The sequence below is a fragment of the Pantherophis guttatus genome, chromosome 3 (assembly GCF_059756535.1).
Source record: "Pantherophis guttatus breed Tessera chromosome 3, ASM5975653v1, whole genome shotgun sequence".
NCBI lineage: Eukaryota > Metazoa > Chordata > Lepidosauria > Squamata > Colubridae > Pantherophis > Pantherophis guttatus.
In genome coordinates this window covers 183,007,878-183,015,718 of record NC_142065.1, presented here as the reverse complement: position 1 = coordinate 183,015,718, position 7,841 = coordinate 183,007,878, and the positions used below count along the sequence as shown (strand labels likewise).

At 40.2% G+C, this 7,841-nt stretch overlaps 1 long non-coding RNA gene across 1 annotated transcript; it reads right to left on the bottom strand.

Annotated features, from left to right (window-relative positions):
- Window positions 1-343: 343 nt before the first annotated feature.
- Window positions 344-3,994, bottom strand: LOC117672398 (uncharacterized). The gene is made up of 4 exons (XR_004593229.3): window positions 3,768-3,994; window positions 2,155-2,194; window positions 1,179-1,297; window positions 344-622 (listed from the first exon to the last, which is right to left on the bottom strand). It is a non-coding gene; the product is annotated as an uncharacterized LOC117672398 (long non-coding RNA).
- Window positions 3,995-7,841: the final 3,847 nt, after the last annotated feature.

Below are 7,841 nucleotides of genomic sequence, written 5' to 3'. Positions count from 1 at the left end.
GGTTACCCCCCCTTTTTTTTAATATATAAAAATAATCCTTTTTTTCTTAAGGATATTACCACTGATCCATCCAGACTGCTAAGCAGAGGGAGAGTAGGAAAGCTTTGTTAAATTCACTTTCAATTTCCTGCCATTTTAGACATATACTACACAACTGGTGGGGTAAGCCTAAAACACAATATATTTTAAGAAGTCTTGCTATCATGCTCAGAAAAATCTATCTATCTATCTATCATCTATCTATCTATCTATCTATCTATCTATCTATCTATCTATCTATCTCAGATCACTCATTTACAAGCAACCCCACCCTGCTATGTAAAAATAAACAGTAAATGTCATCTGTGGATACTGGTAGTTTATTTACTCCTGAAATACAGAGCATGGAACTTAGCAGAAATAATATAGAAAGTAGATAAATAGTGTCTTGCTAATCTCTTTTAATCTTAAAGGGGCAGCAGGAACTCCAGGGTAGTCCAAAAGGAGAGGTAGTTAAAAAATCAAGATGGCAGCCATGACAGTATGATTGAAGCATCACACCTTTTTATGTATCAGCAGGATTTTGATCACATGATTGCTGCTGCTGCTATTGTGAATTTTTTGATCTCCACTCTGCAAATATCTGGAAATTGAGAAACACAAAAATATCTAATCAATAATGTGATCTTGCCTCTAAAAACCTTGAATGTTCCTTTCAGAGTTTTACATGTATAGGGATTTGTATATTTATTGCAGGCAGGGCTATCACAAATTTGTAATTTGTGGGAGAAACTGGGAAATTTGTTCTGAACTGCAAGGGGTCTTCATTTGGGATTCTGACCAGTGGGATTCAAGTAATTTAACAACCGGTTTTCTGCCCTAATGATTTCTTCCAACAGCCAGTTTGCCAAACTGCTCAGAAAGTTAACAACCGGTTCTCCCCAAGTGGTGCGAACTGGCTGAATCCCACCATTGACTCTGACCCTACCTTGTTGAGCACTGGTATCCTTATACACCTGTCCAGACACTTTAAATCCTTCAGGTAGCCTTGCTGGAAGGCAAGACATCCCCTCAAAGAAACAGCCCAGTGATAAATAGTTTCACAATAAGTCAGAAAACCTGAAGTGCTATAATCATGTTTAAAATTTCGAAATGGGTTTCACAGCTAAATAATTGTGTTATCCGATGATGTCACTTACCTGCAATTAAAACTATATTCATAAATAAAAGTCCATCAAATTCACATTAGCTCATAGGGTGACAGTAGTTCCTTCCAGTGACATTGAGGCAATTAAACAAGTTTTAGCTTGTTCAGTTCCTAGCAGATCAATACATATATGTACGATGTATTAGGCTAATAATTATTGTAATTATTTCTAAAATAATGTAAATGTTTCAAATATATAAAAAGCTTGATGACAGTGAGCTATTTTTAGAAAAGGAATATATCAGAATCAAGAAGAGCCTTCATTTTTTTCATTTGTGGTTTAAAATCTGTTAGCTTTGTAGTATCAGAGATTCCTTTCCTTTCAAGAAACGGTGAGTGATCTGTTTTAACATGCATGTCCTGACTTGGCCCTTTTCTTTGGAATTAACAGGATATAAGGCTTACATTCAGCAAGCGTTATAACGTTATGTCTGTTCAATTCCTGATTTTATTATAGAGGAATGTTTACCATAATTTGCTTGACATGTGATTTCTACCCTAATTCTGCCTATTTGATTTTACAGTCTACAATATTTTACGACACGAAGTGATGCCTGTTTATGACTCAGATTCTATTGTTCTCTTTAAGTACAAAAATTAGTTCCTCTGAAAAATGGCAATAACTATAGCTTTCAGGGATTCCATGGGAGAAAGGGGAAGGGCTTTTCAATAGTCAGAATGCCAGCTTTGAAATCTTGCCTCCTTTTAAGGTGTGTATTTGTGATACACCTACAAAGGGGACATAATTCAGCCACAGATGCCATCTTGATTGAAGATGTCCTGATAGCCATGGTCAGTTGGACAAACTTTATAGTACCTTTTATCTTGGCTTGTATTTACGCCCTTCACTAGCAGATTTAAATGTTTAAAAAATGTGCTTTAGTTTGTTTTAAAATATGTCTACCTGTTTATCAATAAAGGATCAAGTTTCTTATAAAGTTTTCCCTTCCACTTTTGGATATACTTGCCTGTTTTAGATCAAAAAGTACTTTTCAGCTTCTTTGAAACCTGGAAATTCAGGATAGTAAGACACATAAAGAGATCACACAATGAGAGGAATTAAAAAATGATACATTGAAAATACTTTAATGAGTATGTTTCATATATTTCTGTATGCAAACAGCAATAAAAATTACACTTCATAATGAAGCTGTCTCCAAGGGAATTAAGGACAATTACAAAAGAGTAAAGTCTGTTGAACATAAAAAGGAGTAAATCCTATAAAACAATTTTCAAATACACATACAGAGAAATGCAATGAAAAATACGGTTTACAGATTATGGTATGTTATGCTTTGTTTTTAAATGGTTATTTATTTCAGAAGAAGGAGTGATGGCTCAGAGATTAAAGATGCTGAACTTGTCAACTGGAAAGTCGACAACCTATGTTTATGACCCAGATGCTGTGTGACAGGGAGAGCTCCCATTATTTGCCCCAACTTCTGCCAACCTAGCAATTTGAAAGCATGCAAGTGTGAGTAGATAAATAGGTACCACCTTGGGGGAAGATAACAGCATTCTGTGCACCTCAGTGTATTGTCATGCTGGCCACATGACCACAAGTGTCTTTGGACAATGCTGGCTCCCTCAGCTAAAAAATGATGAAACCCACCCCCTAGAGTTGCACATGACTGGACAGGGTAAACCTTTACCTTTTTTATATGGCTGTCCAACTCAAACATGGCAACTCTGGTGGCTTACATTAAAAATCAGTGTAAAACCTCACAAACTCCCCACCAACCCCTGTAATGGAGACCATGCACTCCCAGTGGCCACTTGATTAACTCCACATCAACCAGGGGACCTTAGGCCTGCTGATAAAATCACATCTTCAGGGCCTTCAGGAAAAGTAACAAAATGGAGCCAATCTTATCTCTTTGGGAAAGGTTCTTCAAAGGAAAAGAGCCACCAGAGAAGGGCTTTTTCCTTGGTCCCATTAGATGTATCTCTCTAATAGATGGGACCCGCAACACACCTTACCTTCCTGGTCTGATGGGCTGGGTAGATGTAACTGTGGAGACAGTCCTTCAAATAACCTGGCCCAAAACTATATTGGGCTTTAAAGGTGATAACCAGCACCTTAAATTATATTTGGAAACAGATAGTAACCGATGCAGCTTCTGAAAGAGGTGACATATGCACAAATCTTGATTTGCACAAAACTATTGCATTTTGAACCAACAAAAGCTTCCAAATACTTTTCAAGGGCAGCATAGAATGCATTACAGTAGTCCAAACAGGAAGTGACTAGGGCATAAGTGACTGTGAGGAGGGTGTGTTGGTCCAGGTAATTGGTACATAACTTGTACTTGTGCATAGGCCGTCTTTTGTGAGTCCAAAAGAATCTCCAGATTATACACTAGGTCTATCTGGGGCAATCCAACCCTATCCACAACTAACAATGGCAATTCTTTGAGAACCAAGGAGCACTGAATCCAAGGCCATTCTGCCAGGGTTCAGTTTTAGCTTATTGCTCCTCATCCAGACCTCAGCAGCCTCCAGGAACTGTGAAAGGGTGGTTGTGGCACCACTTAATTCATAGCAGACAGAGATGTACAATATGATTGCTGATCTCTCTTACCTATGGCGATTGATGATCTCACCCAGTAGTTTCATGTAGATGTTAAACCGGAGTGGAGAAAGCACCAACCCCCCTCCCAGAACCTAAATTACCACTTCGCTTCGGGTCCTGCAGTCGCAGGATCTACATTTGTGGGCTTCGCAACTGCCTTGCCAGAAGCAGAGTTAATTGAGAAGGCAGAAATAACATCTTAAGTCACTGTCACTGTCACATCTCTCTTAGCAACCAAGTTGCTGGTTCCAATTGTGGTTGCTAAGCAAGGGCTAGTATAGTTCCATGGGAAGCATCTTGAAGGTAATAAAGGGAGAAGCAAGAAGCTGACTTACTAGTTTGATTTCTGATTTCTGATAGTTTTGTGTTTTGTCACATCTGACATATTAGCCATTTTATAAACAGCAATTCCCTCTCCTATGGCAGTATTTTAAAAAATGACCATAATACAGTTTCAAAACTTCAAATGAGCAACCCGCAACCCAAAAGATTGGAGACCCCCAACCTATCTGTCATTAAAGGTCACATAGTTGCATAACCAAAGGTCACATATTCAAATCACAGATAGTATTTAGTAAAAGCATTCCAACTAATCAATATCTCTTTTGCCTTTCTTCCTGTCTGTTTTAGCTTCAGAAGTATAGCCTTTTATTTTTTTAAAAAATCAGAACATGGAGCTTTTACTCTAAGCATTATAGCCAAGCAAATCTGAAAATTTACCTGCACATTTAACTAGGTTAACCACAAAGGCTATTTTTCTCTTCTGGATCACAGTCTTTGCTTGCCAGGGAAACAAGAGGCTGGATCAGTTTTCTTACAGCCCTCTAGGAAGTGATCTTTCAGCTGTTGCTGTAACCACACATCTCCCCAGAAAGGCAGTGGCTCCAGCTAATTAGCACACGTGATGGGAATAGGAAACAAAAGCCCAAACAATAGTAGCGTGGGAACACAGCATGAACAACAATTACACCACTTCTAAAATAAATAAATCCATCCAACAATAGGCTATAACCTGCAAGTCAATAATTTGGGAATAATATTTAAAGTTTTGATTGGATTATTGTTCTAGCCTTACTGCCTCATACAATAGAACAGGGGTGTCAAACTCACGGCCTATGGGCCGGATGTGTCATGCGCTGGCCATGCCCATGGCCAGTTTAATGAAGGGGGGAAAAGTCGCAATACGTTACGTGGTGACATGAGTTTGACACCCCTGCAATAGAGTCAATAAGACAAAATGGGATTCCTTTGTCCAGTAGGGGTCTGTTACCTCTAGTTTTAATTCTAAGTGGTGTAACTGTACCCCTGAAGGAGCAGGTCCTTGATTGTGCAGTTCCACTTGATCTCAGCTATTGGTAGATGGCAGCTGGAGGCCATGACCAGATAAGGTGATGTCTAGCTTCAGCTGGTGCAGTAGTTGGATGCTTACTTCGAATTGAAGGCCTTGAAGTGATGATTTATGGCATTCTTACTATGTGTCTAGACCAGTGTTTCTCAACCTTGGAAGCTTGAAGATGGGTGGACTTCAACTCCCAGAATCCCCCAGCCAGCAGCGCTGGCTGGGGGATTCTGGGAGTTGAAGTCCACCCATCTTCAAGCTTCCAAGGTTGAGAAACACTGGTCTAGATTATCACAATGCACTTTATATGGCAATACCTTTGAACCCCCCTCAGCAACTGCAGTTAATCCAAAATGCAGTGCGCCCACTATTGACCAGGGAGTGCATTCCCCCATAAATATTGAGCACCTTATAGAAAAAGATGGGAGATTTTTTTCTGCATGGCCCTACTTTATTTTGGCTTATTATAAGCAGTTAATATTTTTGTCTGCTTTTTAAAAAAAGGTATTTGTTTTTTTTTTACAGTTTCTAGCTTCACCTACTTTGACATCATAAACCCACTGCTTGCATGTCGCACTCTCTTCCCTCCGTTGATTTGGCCCTTGGGCAATGAAAAATTGCCTGCCTCTTATTGCTTCCAGCAGAGATATGGGTATTGGTCAGTGATGTGGAAATGTCAGCAACCCAATGGAGAATAACAGGTTGACAGAAGATCTTCAGTGCTCTTCTTCTTTTGAGGAGAAAAAGACGTGCAAGAGAAATACGTTTTCAAAGTTAATTTAGCGTACTTGCAAGAGCAAAGGTCAATAGTAGTGGGTTTCCTTTTCAGGATGCCTTAAAACATCCCCCTCTTTTTTCAGTGTTATTTTGACTGAGTCATAAAACAGCCTCCTGGAGGAGGAAATAGAAAAGGACAGGAAATGCATCCCAAAATAAACATTGACCTCCAATGTTGGCTAAGAAAATGACACTTTCAGGGCTGACCCTGTTTCCCAGAAAACAGTTCAGCTGCCTTATTAGCTGTGAACCCCAAACAATTGAGCTTCCCTTAGTGTTTTCTGTATCTAAGGTGTGTAAGGAGAATTGAAACAACAGGGGGCTGGTAAATGGGCCAGTCCCTCAGGTTTGCTGTTCAGACAGTTTTTAGCTTCTGAAACTACTCTTTAGGGATATGAGCACCATATGGGAAAGAAATCTGCCAGATCTAAATGTCTGATCTTGCTTAGGCCCCAAACTCAAGATCAGAAGGACAGTTTTAAAGGGCTTTTAAACAATAAAACATCCATTCCCAACTTAGTTCTCTTCAGATATGTTGGGCTATAGCTCTCTCTCCTCTTCATTAGCCGAGCCATTGGGCACACAGTTTGGGAATGAGAGAAAATGCTGGGTATCAGGCTAGATTGAAAATAATTTCATTTTGGTCTGTTATCCTATAGAACACAATTACAGTAGCCAAAATTGGGTGTCAGGCTAGGATCTAGTAAAATAGCCTGCCAGTTCCAGAGAACAATTTCGTTCGGCGCCTATCTAATTCATCTGCAAGTACTTATGCTAACATGCCTAGATATTGTCTCCATAACTTCCTTTTGAAGTTTCTGTGAGAAGCTAAAAGAATCCGAGGTCTCTTAGGTCAATCAGAGCACACAGCACAGAAGCAGATGTGTTCTTTGTAAAATCGTTCTATGTAATTTCCATTTAACACAAATATTTTTACGAGCATATGTACATATGGGTTTCTACTTTGTCAGCTTTTGGGTGCTAACACCCAAGTGGCAGTGAAAGCTGGACATTACATGACACAGAACTATAATTGCGTGGCTGTATAAGCAGATCAGTCTACAAGAAAGCAGTAGATGCTGAATTTCCAATCTGCTGCTCGTGATCAATAGCTCATCTTTAGAATCCAATCCATATTAGAATGTTTTAAAATCATTATTCAGATCTGTGAGGATTCTGATGCATTTCTGATGGCGTGGGGCCAATTAGTGACCATTTGAAGTTACAATGGCACTGTAAAGTGACTTATGACCATTTTCCACTTACGATTGTTGCAGCATCCCCATGGTCACGTGATTTACATTTGGATGCTTGACAACTGACTCACATTTATGATGGTTGCAGGTCCTGGGGTCATGCGATCACCTCGTGCGACCTTCTGCCCGGCAATATCAATGGGGAAAGCAGATTCACTTAACAACCATCTTACTACTTTAAGCAGCGATTCACTTAATAAATAGCGGCAAGGAAAGTTGTAAAATGGGGCAAAACTCACTTAACACATTTCTCACTTAGACATATAAATTCCGGGCTCAATTGTGGTCCTAAGTGGAGGACTACCTGTAATTCCCTCAGGTGTAGCCAATTTTATGTTCTCCCCTATATCCACACCCCTCTTAATTTACAAAACCAGAAATGGACGGTCTGCATTGTGTATATGATTATTTCAGCTACGCATGGAGGTCATTTATTTCTTGCACCCTTGGCCAGTGGCGTTCTTATGGGCGAACAGACTCCAACGAAAAGCCCTTTTGCGACCTTCCTACCCATTTGCATCTCTTCATGGCTGCTAAGGTAAAGCGAGCTAGCTAGGAGTACAGCCTGAAATTGGCCAACGCTGCTGAACCTGCAAGCAAGTCCTGGCCAGAAGAGATGCCTGGCAAACGGCAGGCCCGGAGGCCAGAGGATTCGGAGTTGCCAAACCCTGCCTCGGCCCGCCCCCGGTTCGGCTGAGAGCCGCGGCGCTT